The 16,371-nt window shown below is 42.2% G+C and overlaps 1 protein-coding gene and 1 long non-coding RNA gene across 2 annotated transcripts in view; one reads left to right on the top strand and one right to left on the bottom strand.

Annotated features, from left to right (window-relative positions):
• The window catches only part of GALNT14 (polypeptide N-acetylgalactosaminyltransferase 14), a 303,711-nt gene that overhangs the window by 224,217 nt on the left and 63,123 nt on the right, over window positions 1-16,371 (top strand). The window lies entirely within an intron of this gene.
• LOC142196543 (uncharacterized) lies at window positions 13,200-13,743 on the bottom strand. The gene is made up of 3 exons (XR_012715262.1): window positions 13,694-13,743; window positions 13,308-13,337; window positions 13,200-13,217 (listed from the first exon to the last, which is right to left on the bottom strand). It is a non-coding gene; the product is annotated as an uncharacterized LOC142196543 (long non-coding RNA).

The following is a 16,371-nucleotide window of genomic DNA, read 5'->3' on the forward strand; positions in this document are numbered from 1 at the left end:
AATCATATGTGTTATTCCAACAAAGATGATCAATTGAATTGAGATTTGAGGAATTTGGAGCCTAGTCACTACCTTGATTCTTTTTTTTTTCATGTTGGTCTGTTTCGGCAATGTTCCCTGATATAACTATAAGTGATCACAGTTGCGATGGGTCCCAAAGATTAAGTGGCCCCTGACAGTTTGGTAGGGGGCTTTATCCTGCTAAAAAGAGGTCGGTGCCTTCAGGGGGCATCTCTGTAATGTATTTGGTCTGCACATTGTGTAGGTTAGGTGGTCATATTCCAGTATCATCTACATGATGTCAGAACTCAAGGTTCCAAGCAGGACATTGGCCAGAGTATCGCTCTGCCTCCACTGGTGCCTTCTTCCCATAGTGCCCCTTGTGCCATCCCAACCTTAGGTAAGTGATGCATATGCAAAAGCCTGTCCACATAGTGTAAAATATGTCAAATAAGGCACCATATTCTATTTCTGCATGATCTAGGAAACAACCAAGGGAAGCTTGAGAATCCTGAAGACCAAAATAGAAGACAAGACAATCCATGAGGTTACAAAAACTGCTCGGTGACAATGACAATTATTAGTAATAGCTTTGAATTTAATCATTCTGGTCCAAAATAGAAACATAAATGTGGAAATCCTTCTAATTGTAGAATTTCCTCTACAACCAGTAGACAGATTGGCCCAGCGTCGCCCATCCATGGGTGCGGTGTCAGCAGACAGATCCTGTTGTGTTCAGGTTCCACCTTTGCTTGTGAAGACAGATTGTTCCACAGATGTGATGGAGTCTCTTGTCTTGGATCTCGGCAGGACCAGCCCGGCAGGAGTTTCTTGTGTACATGCAGAGTTTTTAGGCGTCCAGCTGCCGAGATTGTAACCTTACATGCTTACCATTATTGCATCATCTGTAATCAGACCATTCCACCCCTTAAAGGGATTCTCCGCTGGTGTATAACTCTGGATCCTCAGTTGGTAAATGCCCAAGCCATTGTCTTCGTCCTGTATCTTTATTTGCACATATTTTCAGTATGTATATATTCTTACATAGATTTGCACACGATCTTTCACTCTACTGAATGTCTCTATTTAGTACTGTGACTGCACAAGGGTGTATTAGGGTCAGTGATAATAGTCTTATTAAAGGGTGCCTAGTTAGCGCCCTCTAGTGGTGGCTGAAGGCAGGAAAACTTTTATCATTCAACCTTATGTCCATCCAGAGTATTCGGGACTTTGTATCAGAAAAGCAGCAGACCAGTGATCCCTATCCTGAGCTATCATGATAAGATAATATTAGCGGAGAATCCCTTTAACTGTTCTAATTCTCTTACATTTGATGCCACTAACCTCTTCTAATACATTTTCCGCACCGACATTAGTTTCTCGCATTATATTCGCGGGACTTGTATCATTTCTGTGATTAAGTGAAGGCTGAAATGAAATTAGGGTTAAAGGAAAAAGTAATTCACTTCGTGTGGATGACTGAGCGACGATGAGATTTCACTTAACAGCCATCTATTATTTTTCTAAGCTGCGTACATTTTCCATTATAAAAATGCAGATTTCAGAAGAAAGAGCTTTACCCTGATTTTTTTTTTTTTGTTCGTACATTTTTTGCATTCATGTATCGGACTATGGAAGGTTACTGGCACCACAAAACACGACTATGGGTTGGTTGGTGTGCCGGGCAGGTTTAGATAAGAAATGGGAATAGAGTATCTCTGTGGCATATGGGAAGTTTCACCCCAGACCTTCAGGGCATTCAGAGGTTAATTAGCCATTTATGTGTTACCGTGCCATCAGGAGTGACTTCGGTACTGAGGTTTCGGGAATGTGGATGGAGTTTATTGGGTTTTTTTTTTTAGGAGACCCAGCCTTTAACCTGTGAGTGACTTCATATTCTAGTTAGACTTAGACAAGGGCACTAGATGGGGAAAGGGCATCATCAGCTCTTTATGTTGCATATTCCGTTGCGGCTTTCTGCTCCGGATTAGGCCCAAATGAATGGGCCTAGTCCGGAGGGTGGTGTCGCGAGGCGGACGTCGTGGCTGAATCAGCCGCGGAATCCGCCTCAAAAAAAGCAGTTCGCTTCAGTCTACGTAGACCTCCGTTGTGAGGTGGCGGATTAGGATGTGGATTCCGCCCCTCTTGCCCCATGTGAACGAGCCCTTAGGGCTAACAGGCTCCCATGTCACCAGACCAACTGCTGGCAGAACAAAGCTATATTGACTCTGATTTATGCTGAACAAGTCTACTGGACCAGTGAAGAAATTCTGGTACCCAAAAAATGGTTTCGACTTCACCAGTTCCATCTCTCCAGACCCTAGTGTATAATAAATGGAGGCCAAGGGGAGGTGCGGAAATATAATAATGACTTAGACTACATTTCCTCACTTCTCGATGGCTTCTTCACACTGCCTGGTGCTCCTTCGCAGGGATACTCAGTGCTCTTCTGGCCTCCTGAGTGACTATATTTGCCTCGGGGGCTACTGAAGCCTATAATTGGGCATAGATGTAGTGGGTGTAATCAGTTTTTATTAAATTTTTCATAAGAAAACAGTGTGAGTGCACGGCACAGACTACAGGCAATGGTGCGAACATCATAACAACGCTTGTGCCAATGGACGTACAAATCCAAAACAGGTAAGGGAGGGGCAAAACAGGAGTAAGAGGAATGGGGGAGACGAAAAGACACCGGGAAACACTTAGACATCAAAGTGGGAAATGAGAGGAAAGGGCAGGGGGTGGGGACCAGGGAGAGTCATGAGAATAGGTTAGAGAACTCGGATGACTCCCGAAATGCCACCCATGGCCGTCAGTGGTTCTCAAACTTGGAGGAGGTAGGGGAATCCTCCACAACCAAAGCCTCCATCCTCCTAATGAGGAGAAACTCCTGGAGCCACTCCATCAAAGAGGGGGTTACAGAACTATGCCAGTGGCGTGGCATAGCCATCCTAGTGGCCGTGAGAAAGTGACGCAGGAATCGTCCTTCACCTGGGTTATCCTACCCGGAATGAGAGAAAGGAGAACCAGTTGGGGGAAAAGGGACCACGTTCCGTCTACTGACCTTAGTGTGAAGAGAGAGGCCTTGATCTCCCTACACTCCCACCAAATGTGGGGTAGACAGGCCACAGCGGGCATAGCTGTAGTAAGTGCTGAGCTACTTGTGAGATCTTGAGGGATGCCCCTTCCCAACATACGAAAACACCAGTTATATAAATGTATATATACATGATAGTTGAGGGGCGCTATTACAGATTTTTGTCGTTGAGGCCCAAAGGCCATTCTGGTGCTCTGGCACCCTTAGACCTTTATGGGACTATATTATTTGCCTTAGATTTCATTTAGATATTTTTTTTTCTCCCAAAACCCCAGTAAGGGAGTCCTTGCAGTATGAGCCTGTGTACCGCCATATCGTCTCTCTTTCACATGTGATGTCAAAAATTACAGAATGTTATGAATGTCATCTCCGGGAGTTTTCGTTACATCCGAAGTCTTGGATCTTGTAATATTTCACGGCGCTTTTCATTTGCCGTTCCCTTTAACCGGTGTCCTTGAGCAGTGATTTTCTGCCGGTCTTTATGCACAGTTTGGGCTGTAACTCTTCCGTCGGCGCAGATCGCTGTCAGCCGGTAATGACTCTTCCTCTCTTGCCCTTGAAGAGGCGCGTTTTCCTCGGCTTTAATAACATTATTTGTATTGTTTTATGATTTTTCTCTTTTTACTGCTGCGGTTTCATGGAGATTCGGCTCTTTCTATTATTTCTAGATGGCGGCTGCCCACTGACATTTAATCAACGCACGGAAACGTCCCCTTATTTCTATCGCCAGACCTTGACTTCTATCTCGTATATTTCTATTCAGATTCCCTCGCTCCATCAGGACTTACAAAAACATTTTGCGTAGTTTTTTGTTTTTTTTTTGTAGCTCAGCCCAAGATATAAAGAAAATGGATATCAGGGGCACTAGGAAGAGTCCAGACTATCCAAACCCTAACCCTTGAAGTGTGCTGCCGCCTCTCACCATCTATCGGGGTATTAGCCCTTGACTCGCACCGATCGTACCAACTGATCTGAATATGGAAATTTGCATTAAAGATCTCATTGCAGCATCCGACGTGGGTCCACGTCCACTTTGGGCCTCTTCCAGTCTCTTGAATGCTACTTAGGCCTGTCAATGGGCGTTGACTTCATGATGCTTGCACTACCAATTAAGAATGCTGTCAGAAATAGAAGGGTTAATAGTTTATTTTTGTCAATGAACAAAATGTAGTGAATGAAATGAATATCTGGTGTGACCTTTGCTCTTTGGAGGAGGAGTCCTGGAAGTTATGATCCGGTCCCCACAGATATTCCCCTGATCTCAACATCATCCAGTCTATCTGGGAGGATATGAAGAAACAAATGGATTGGAGTAAGCCTACATACACAGAAGATCTGTGCTTAGTTCTCCAAGATGGAAGGAAGTCCATGTGTCACCATACAGGAAGTCCATGTGTCATCATACAGGAAGTCCATGTGTCACCATACAGGAAGTCCATGTGTCACCATACAGGAAGTCCATGTGTCACCATACAGGAAGTCCATGTGTCATCATACAGGAAGTCCATGTGTCACCATACAGGAAGTCCATGTGTCACCATACAGGACGTCCATGTGTCACCATACAGGAAGTCCATGTGTCACCATACAGGAAGTCCATGTGTCACCATACAGGAAGTCCATGTGTCACCATACAGGAAGTCCATTTGTCACTATAAAGGAAGTCCATGTGTCACTATATAGGAAGTCCATGTGTCATCATGTAGGAAGTCCATGCGTTACCATACCGGAAGTTCAAGTGTCACCATACAGAAATATCATGTATACAAGTACATATGTTACCATGTAGGAATGCCATATGTCATCATATAGGATGTCCATGTGTCACCGTACAAGACATCCATATGTCATCACTTTGGAAAACCAGTGTCATTCAGGAAGTACATGTGTCACCATACAGGACGTTCACGTATACAGTAAGTACATATGTGACCATGTAGAAATGCCATATTCCATCATACAGGAAACCCATGTGTCACCATACAGGAAGTCCATGTGTCATCATACAGGATGTCCAAGTGTCATTAGGTAGGAAGTCCATGTATTACCATACTGGAAGTTGAAGTGTCATCATACAGGAATCTCATGTATACAGTAAGTACATATGTTACCATGTAGGAATGTCATATGTCATCACACATGATGTCCATGTGTCACCGTACAAGACATCCATGTGTCATCACTTTGGAAAACCAGTGTCATTCAGGAAGTCCATGTGTCATACAGGATGTAAATGTGTCATCATACAAGATGTCCAAGTGTCATAATACAGGAAGTCCATGTGTCACCATAGAGGAATCTCATGTATACAGTAAGTACATATGTGACCACGTAGAAATGCCATATGTCATTATACAGGATGTCCACGTGTCATCATACAGGATGCCCATGTGTCACCATACAAGACATCCATGTGTCATCATTTTGGAAAACCACATGTCATTCAGGAGGTCCATGTCACACTATAGAGGGGGCCCTCAGAGCCTCCTGACAACCTCACCACAATGTACATATGGATTTCTTTGTCCAGTTTCATAAATCTGAAAACATTTTAAAATGATTTTTTCATTCCTCAAGTTTATTTATATTCCTGCAATGTATAAATCAAATCCATTGGTGCAGATGAGGGTGATGCGGAACATTCTGCAGGAAATACAATGGAGCCATTAATATTCCCAATTCCCCGATGATGTGGAGATGCGCCATTCATATTTATCTGCAACAAGTAAATTAACTTCTGGTGGCGGCGGACGGGAGCGGCGCTAATACCGTCTCACTATTGTCTCATCAAAGACATTGTAACTCTCCGATTGATAATGTTATTAACACGGAATATTAGCATAAGCGGCATCTGCTCCACATGTGACTCCGAAGGTATACCCGTAAATCACTGCGAAAATATGTGGGAGGACAAATTACCCGTCTCAGTTTAGAATACAATATGTGCCGCTGCATAAACTTATCTTGCGCTTTTCTCCAAATTGTCAGTTTATATTTCCATTTATCTGACAGCTTTTCTGATAACAGAGAGAAAAAAATGGTTAACCATTACATGACTCACAGCAACAAGCAACAATTCACTGGATCAGAGCTCATTCTTCTGATACATTGCTCCAGATCCACTGCATAGCCTCGGGAATTAATGGAATATTTAGCAGCTAACTGCCTACAGGAGCTCCCCCTGGTGGTGACTGCAAGCAGCGAGAATTTTCATTTATATCTTATGTCTGGATAAAACAAGGATAAAGATTATGAGCTTTGTATAAGAAAAAAAAGACGTGACCCTATAAAGATTTATCACATAATATCAAAGGTAGACAAAAGCTTTACCAAGAGGCTTCTGCAATTCCAGGTCATATGTACTAAAGTCAGAAGGGCCAGAATTCACTTGTCTGTGAAAGAACATAGATAAGAATAATAGAGAAACTTATAGACATGTATAATGATGAATGACTAGTTCTGACGAATGGATGAATGCGATTGCAATGTCTTGTCCCCTGTCATAGTGAATAAACCTCCCTGGAGGTCACAATGCTCAAATCGCTATACTGCGGAGAAAGACATGTCTCTCCGGACCGAATACTGTGAAAATACAACAACAAGAATATGTACAAAATATGCAGGAACTACTATAATACTGTAATACTGTCCCCTATGTACAAGAATATAACTACTATAATACTGCTCCTATGTACAAGAATATAACTACTATAATACTACTCCTATGTACAAGAATATAACTACTATAATACTGCTCCTATGTACAAGAATATAACTACTATAATACTGCTCCTATGTACAAGAATATAACTACTATAATACTGCTCCTATGTACAAGAATATATCTACTATAATACTACCTCCTGTGTACTAGAATATAACTACCGTATATACTCGAGTATAAGCCGAATTTTTCAGCCCAGTTTTTGAGCTGAAAAAGCCCCCCTCGGCTTATACTCGAGTCAGCAAAAAAAAAAAATTTTTTTTTTTTTTTTTAGGAGGGGGGGTCTATGACCAGCCACAATATTAATGTATAGAATCTCCCATAAAATAGTGCAAAAGGAAAAAAAAAAGAAGATTTTAAAAACATAAAAGTTCTAAAACACTCCTTTTCCTAGAATACATACAAAAGTAGAAAATGACTGTGAAACACATACACATTAGGTATCCCTGTGTCTGAAAGTGCCCGGTCTACTGAATATAGGGGATCTGCAGTGCTCCTGTTCCATCAGGAGGGGGTTAATAGAAGCACTGCAGATACCCTATATTCAGCCAGACTGAATTCGAAGTGGGGGGGAAGAAAAAAACCAGTCCTCAAGCTCAGGGAAGGGGCAGACAGACAACCAAAACAGCCCCTCTCCTTCCCCAGCATCTACTGCACCCAAAAACTCTGACCATTTTAATTTTTGAAATTTTCCAGTAGCTGCTGCATTTCCCCCCTAGGCTTATACTCGAGTCAATAAGTTTTCCCAGTTTTTTGTGGTAAAATTAGGGGGGTCGGCTTATATTCAGGTCGGCTTATACTCGAGTATATACGGTACTATAATACTGCTCCTATGTACAAGAATATAACTACTATAATACTCCTCCTATGTACAAGAATATAAATACTATAATACTACTCCTATGTACAAGAATATAACTACTATAATACTGCTCCTATGTACAAGAATATAACTACTATAATACTACCTCCTATGTACAAGAATATATCTACTATAATACTGCTCCTATGTACAAGAATATATCTACTATAATACTACTTCTATGTACAAGAATATAACTACTATAATACTACTCCTATGTACAAGAATATAACTACTATAATACTACTCCTATGTACAAGAATATAACTACTATAATACTGTTCCTATGTACAAGAATATAACTACTATAATACTACTCCTATGTACAAGAATGTAACTACTATAATACTGCTCCTATGTAAAAGAATATAACTACTATAATACTACTCCTATGTACAAGAATATAACTACTATAATACTACTCCTATATACAAGAATATAACTACTATAATACTGCTCCTATGTACAAGAATATAACTACTATAATACTGCTCCTATGTACAAGAATATAACTACTATAATACTGCTCCTATGTACAAGAATATAACTACTATAATACTGCTCCTATATACAAGAATATAACTACTATAATACTACCTCCTATGTACAAGAATATAACTACTATAATACTACTCCTATGTACAAGAATATAACTACTATAATACTACCTCCTATGTATAAGAATATAACTACTATAATACTACTCCTATGTACAAGAATATAACTACTATAATACTGCTCCTATGTACAAGAATATAACTACTATAATACTGCTCCTATATACAAGAATATAACTACTATAATACTACCTCCTATGTACAAGAATATAACTACTATAATACTGCTCCTATGTACAAGAATATAACTACTATAATACTACTCCTATGTACAAGAATATAACTACTATAATACTGCTCCTATGTACAAGAATATAACTACTATAATACTGCTCCTATGTACAAGAATATAACTACTATAATACTACTCCTATGTACAAGAATATAACTACTATAATACTGCTCCTATGTACAAGAATATAACTACTATAATACTACTCCTATGTACAAGAATATAACTACTATAATACTGCTCCTATGTACAAGAATATAACTACTATAATACTACCTCCTATGTACAAGAATATAACTACTATAATACTGCTCCTATGTACAAGAATATAACTACTATAATACTACTCCTATGTACAAGAATATAACTACTATAATACTACTCCTATGTACAAGAATATAACGGCTATAATACTGCTGCTATGTACAAGAATATAACTACTATAATACTCATAATGAAGTAGAATTTTCTTATGAATTCTATCTCTGGTAAGACCTCGGATTCTGGCACTTGGGGATGTGATTTCGGCTTCTAAGTGTCATTTATACTTTTGTGTTTCCTTTTTTAGTAATTTTTTGCCTCTCCTTCTGATTCCTTTTCCTAGGTAAGAATCATTCTGAGCACTTTGCACTTTGTCTCCTCCGTGTAATAAGAAGCTGTTCATGACTTGCTGGCTATTGTGTTTCCTTCCATCTCATTTTCGATATCTGGTCAGCAATTTCTCGTTACTTTCCGCTTTAATCAATCCAATTATCCAAAACTGCAGATTAACTATGTAGTGATGTATCATTTGTGGCTCTCGGGAGCCGCTTGCTTAATGTTAATAGCTGGATGTAGCCGCGTACCGCTGAGTTATGGCTGCGAGTTATAGACACAAGATATTTTATGCTTCAGGTTTAAAACTAAAAGAAAAGATAAATTTCGAAATAAAATTACCAATTTATGAAAAATGTGAATATTTCAGCCCTGAGAAACGACTTGACGTCCCCGCCGCGGTTTATAAACCGGAGGAAATTCATGAAGTTCTGTCTGGGAAATTATATGATATTTACATTCAAGACGGAAAAATAGAATAAAGTGGAGTCATGTTTATCCGTCCCTGAAGCCCCATAAATCCTCTGCTCCTCTATTAATGGAACGGCGCGGTGTTGTTTTAGCTTGTTACATTCGTCAGGAAGTAATCAAAGCAATTATATGTGATGTAAGTTTCGGAGCTCAGGCACATAAATAATTGGCATTTAGCGCCGTTTCGCCTGGTGGAGCGAATGCTTCTCCGTTATTATCTGTCTAATCTTTGTTTAAAACTAAGGCTTAACAGTGAGCGCCCCCGTATGATTGATGGCTCAGGGGGCAATGTTATGCACAGATACATTTAAAGGGATATTTCACCAAAATTGTGGTTTAGACACCAGAACCTATGTGGTGGCACCAGGGGTGGATTTGGCAGGTTTGGGTCCCAAAGGTATATCCCCCACCCACTCACAGTAGAAGTGCCCTTACTGCCTCTCACATAGTATAATGCTCCATTATTCTCCCCACACATAGTATACTGCTCTCTTATTATTCCCATATATTGCGCTTTTATAGTTCCTACAAATAATATTCTGCTCCATATAGATACCACACATAGTATACTGCTCCCTTATTATTCCCACACATATAGTATACCGCTCCCTTATTATTCCCACTCAAATACTGCGCCTTTATAGTTCCTACAAATAGTATAATGCTCCCATATAAATACCACACATAGTATACTGCTCCTTTATTATCACCACACATAGTATACTGCTCCCTTATTACCCCTTTACATAGTATACTGTTTCTTATTGCCCCCACACATAGTATACTGTTCCCTTATTGTCCTCACACATAGTATACTGCCCCCTTATTGTCCTCACACATAGTATACTGCCCCCTTATTGTCCCCACACATAGTATACTGCCCCCTTATTGTCCCCACACATAGTATACTGCTCCCTTATTGTCCTCACACATAGTATACTGCCCCCTTATTGTCCCCACACATAGTATACTGCCCCCTTATTGTCCCCACACATAGTATACTGCCCCCTTATTGTCCCCATACATAGTATACTGCCCCCTTATTGTCCTCACACATAGTATACTGCTCCCTTATTGTCCTCACACATAGTATACTGCCCCCTTATTGTCCCCACACATAGTATACTGCCCCCTTATTGTCCCCACACATAGTATACTGCCCCCTTATTGTCCCCACACATAGTATACTGCCCCCTTATTGTCCCCACACATAGTATACTGCCCCCTTACTGTCTCCACACATAGTATACCGCCCCCTTATTGTCCTCACACATAGTATACTGCCCCCTTATTGTCCACACATATAGTATACTGCTCCCTTATTGTCCTCACACATAGTATACTTCTCCCTTATTGTCCTCACACATAGTATACTGCTCCCTTATTATCACCACACATAGTATACTGCTCCCTTATTGCCCCCACACATAGTATACTGCTCCCTTATTGTCCTCACACATAGTATACTTCTCCCTTATTGTCCTCACACATAGTATACTGCTCCCTTATTGCCCCCACACATAGTATACTGCTCCTTTATTGCCCCCACACATAGTATACTGCCCCCTTATTGCCCCCACACATAGTATACTGCTCCCTTATTGTCCTCACATATAGTATACTGCTCCCTTATTGTCCTCACACATAGTATACTGCTCCCTTATTGCCCCCACACATAGTATACTGCTCCCTTTTTGCTAGGGATTTTGGAGCAGTATATAAATACAGACCCCTAAGAACATTCAGACCTCAGACCCACTAAGTACACTTTCAGGATCCAGATCTCCCCGTCCACTATAGCTTGGACTGTGAGGCCGGATCCTCATGGGCCCTCAATTTGCCCGTGGCGGAAACACTGCGGAAATAATTGTGGCATTTTACAGTAACTGCAAAGTGGCTGGGATTCTTGTGAATCCCCCTGCCCCCCCCCCTAATAAATACAGCCCCCCTTAGTACACAGTGCTAGTATTGGTTGGATCAGTCTTTAGTTCCATCCTTATAACGTAGGCTCCTCCAGAGCTGCACTCACAGTTCTGCCCCCTCCCTATCCTTAGCATGTAGGGCAATGTACAAATTTAAACGACAATTCCAGGATTAATCCATATGTATGCTCAAAAGTTTGAAAGCAGCTTTAGATGTGACTGGAGTATGTAACTAAGATGTGACTGGAGCGGGTATCTAAGGTATTGGCAAGGAATTTCTGTGTCTTTTTACACATTTGCGCATTCTTCACACATTTTTTGCTAGATCCTTATATTTCTGTGTCTTGAGGATATGTTTTCTTTACAGCCTGTGAAGTTATATTCCTATGAGATCTAACAATTCCTACCAGGGTAAGGCGGACGCTCAATTACCCGAATCCCTCCATACAGTTACATATAGACGTGACGTCACGGAGCAGATGGTTGTTCTCAGCTTTGTCACTCTGCGCGGTCCTGCAGGGCTGGGACACGTGCGAAGCATCTGATGTGTCTCCCTAAAAATAGAATAATAACGAAGACCAAGGAAGGACCAAGCAAAGATATCTGTAATAAGAGGCATTTATACCGCCACTACTGAGTCCACCCAACCTTTTAGCAAACCTGAGCACCACATGCAGAGTTCTATAGCCTGACGCTTGGCTTTGTGTGTTTGAGTGTCAGTCTGTGCTGGATCTTAAACTTTAAAGTATTTAAGACCCCAGACCAAGACTGAAAGGTGTTTCAGGCCACTGACTACAACCTCATAGTGTTTCCAGACTCCAGACTATGACCTCACCATGATTCAGACTCCAGACTACGACCTCACAGTGTTTCAGACTCCAGACTACAACCTCATAGTGTTTCAGACTCCAGCCTACAACCTCACAGTGTTTCAGACCTCTGACTATGACCTCATAGTGTTTCAGACCCCAGACTACAACCTCACAGTGTTTCAGACTCCAGACTACAACCTCACAGTGTTTCAGACTCCAGACTACGACCTCACAGTGTTTCAGACCCCTGACTACAACCTAACAGTGTTTCAGACCTCTGACTATGACCTCACAGTGTTTCAGATTCCAGACTATGACCTCATAGTGTTTCAGACCCCAGACTACAACCTCACAGTGTTTCAGACTCCAGACTACGACCTCACAGTGTTTCAGACCCCTGACTACAACCTAACAGTGTTTCAGACCCCTGACTACAACCTCATAGTGTTTCAGACCCCAGACTACACTTTCACAGTGTTTCAGACTCCAGACTACAACCTCACAGTGTTTCAGACCTCTGAATACGACATCACAGTGTTTCAGACCCTAGCTATGACATCACAGTGTTTCAGGCCCCTGAATACGACCTCAGAGTGTTTCAGACTCCAGACTACAACCTCACAGTGTTTCAGACCTCTGAATACGACATCACAGTGTTTCAGACCCTAGCTATGACATCACAGTGTTTCAGGCCCCTGAATACGACCTCAGAGTGTTTCAGACTCCAGACTACAACCTCACAGTGTTTCAGACCTCTGAATACGACGTCACAGTATTTCAGACCTCTGAATACGACGTCACAGTGTTTCAGACCCCTATCTATGACATCACAGTGTTTCAGGCCCCTGAATACGACCTCACAGTGTTTCAGACTCCAGAATATGAGCTCACACTGTTTCAGACTCCAGACTACAACCTTACATAGTTTCAGACCCCTGACTACGACATCAGAGTGTTTCAGACCCCTGGCTATGACCTCACAGTGTTTCAGACTCCAGACCACGACCTCACAGTGTTTCAGACTCCAGACTACAAACATACAGTGTTTCATATTCTAGACTATAACCTCACTGTTTCAGACTCGAGACGACACCTTCACATTGTTTCAGACTCCAGACTATGACCTCACAGTTTTTCAACCTCCAGACTATGACCTCACAGTGTTTCAGACTCCAGACTACACCTTCACAGTGTTTCAGACCCCTGGCTATGACCTCACAGTGTTTCAGACTCCAGACCACGACCTCACAGTGTTTCAGACTCCAGACTACAAACATACAGTGTTTCATATTCTAGACTATAACCTCACTGTTTCAGACTCGAGACGACACCTTCACATTGTTTCAGACTCCAGACTATGACCTCACAGTGTTTCAGACTCCAGACTATGACCTCACAGTGTTTCAGACTCCAAACTGCACCTTCACGGTGTTTCAGAATCCAGACTACGACCTCAAAGTGTTTCAGACTCCATACTATGAACTCACAGTGTTTCAGACCCCTGACTGCACATTCACAGTGTTTCAAACTCCAGACTGCACCTTCACAGTGTTTCAAACTCCAGACTACGACCTCACAGTGTTTCAGACTCTAAACTATTATATCACAGTGTTTCATACCCCAGACTACAACCTCACAGTGTTTCAGATTCTAGACTATAACCTCACTGTTTCAGACTCGAGACTACACCTTCACATTGTTTCAGACTCCAGACTACGACCTCACAGTGTTTCAGACTCCAGACTACGACCTCACAGTGTTTCAGACTCCAGACTATGGCCTCACAGTGTTTCAGACTCCAGACTACAAACACAGTGTTTCAGATTCTAGACTATAACCTCACTGTTTCAGACTCGAGACTACACCTTCACATTGTTTCAGACTCCAGACTATGACATCACAGTGTTTCAGACTCCAGACTACAACCTCACAGTGTTTTAGATTCGACTACAACCTCACAGTGTTTCAAACTCCAGACTACAACCTCACAGTGTTTCAGACTTCAGACTACAACCTCACAGTGTTTGAGACCTCTGACTACGACCTCACAGTGTTTCAGCCCCCTGACTACGACCTCACAGTGTTTCAGACTCCTGACTATGACACCACAGTGTTTTAGACTCCAAACTATAATCTGACAGTGTTTCAGACCCCTGACTACGACCTCACAGTGTTTCAGACTCCAGACTATGACCTCACAGCGTTTCAGACTCCAAACTACAACCTCACAGTGTTTCTGACCCCAGACCACGACCTCACAGGATTTTAGACCCCAGAGTAATATTCCAAAGTGTTTCAGACCTTAGATCATGATCCCATAGTGATTCTGACTTAGACTGATACCCCAGAGTGTTTCTGACCCACACTAAGACCCCGGAGTGTTTCGGGACAGCCTGCATGTTCATTCCCTTCAGGGTCTCTGATAACTAAGCGCTGGGATCTGATTGGTTGCTCTGAGTGACCGCTCCCCTTATCTCTTGCGCTAGCTTTAATTTCCCACTTCTCGCTTTCCTTCCTCTTCTGTGATCTGACAATTTTCCTCCCATGATGTGAACGTCTCGCCATTGTCCACACTTCATCATTATCTTCACCTGACTTAATAAGACATTTGCAAGAATTCAGATTCACAGAATTTCTTCTTATCTGACATAATTCGACGTTATTATTTTCATGCGCTGGAATTAAAGACGTCTTGCTATTTGTCTTATCGCCACACGGTTCTGGGGAAGCGGATAAGGGAAGTAGCCTGTGTTACCGGCGTATCGCTCCATACAGCATCCTGTCACTACATATACACAGATGTAGCAGAGTCTAATGTGCGGTCTAATGCTGTCTTAAAAGAGAACGCCCCTCGCTGTCCTTATACTTTGTAACTTAAAGGGGTTGTCCAGGCTAAACATTTTTTTTTTTCATTAGGCTGGGGAAAGGACAAAAAAAAAAAACATGCTCACCTGTCCCCGATGCTCCGGTGTCCTCCCAGGGCGCTCTGATCGGCTACCTTCTTGCTGATGAATTTCTGGCTGGTTGTGCCTTTCTGGTTCCCTTCCCGGTCACATGACTGTCGAGGCCAATCAGCAGCTGCTGTGGCCTCAGTGAAACGGGGATGTGACAGGAAGTGATGTCCTGGGTCCCTTCTTCAGGCCACTGATTGACCTCAGCAGTCACATGCGCTGGGGACTTCTACCATGTGACAACAACAGGGCTGCAGGACCGGACTCTGCGGGGAGGAGCCGGAGCACTAGGGACAGGGGAGTATGGTTTTCTTTTATTTTTTTCATGTCCCTTTTAAGCTAGACAAAGCTTTGTGGTTTGAGTATACGGTTACAATGTTACACAATCTATATGTAGATCAACATTTACAATAACCCATCCATATAGGATTACACTGCCTAGCACTATACAATTCACAGAACACTGTTTTATAGGACAGCACGTTTGCGCCCCCTTGTGGTAAGTCCAAGGATTTGACCAGTCCACACCTGTTATCATTTCCCTATCTTCCCCACACCTGTTATCATTTCCCTGTCTGCCCCACACCTGTTATCATTTCCATGTCTGCCCCACACCTGTTATCATTTCCCTGTCTGCCCCACACCGGTTATCATTTCCCTATCTTCCCCACACCTGTTATCATTTCCCTGTCTGCCCCACACCTGTTATCATTTCCATGTCTGCCCCACACCTGTTATCATTTACCTGTCGGCCCCACACCTGTTATCATTTCCCTATCTTCCCCACACCTGTTATCATTTCCCTGTCTGCCCCACACCTGTTATCATTTCCCTATCTGCCCCACACCTGTTATCGTTTCCCTGTCTTCCCCACACCTGTTATCATTTCCCTGTTTGCCCCACACCTGTTATCATTTCCCTGTCTGCCCCACACCTGTTATCATTTCCATGTCTGCCCTACACTTGTTATCATTTCCCTGTCTGCCCCACACCGGTTATCATTTCCCTGTCTGCCCCACACCTGTTATCATTTCCATGTCTGCCCCACACCTGTTATCATTTCCCTATCTTCCCCACACCTGTTATCAT

The sequence above is a fragment of the Leptodactylus fuscus genome, chromosome 3 (assembly GCF_031893055.1).
Source record: "Leptodactylus fuscus isolate aLepFus1 chromosome 3, aLepFus1.hap2, whole genome shotgun sequence".
NCBI lineage: Eukaryota > Metazoa > Chordata > Amphibia > Anura > Leptodactylidae > Leptodactylus > Leptodactylus fuscus.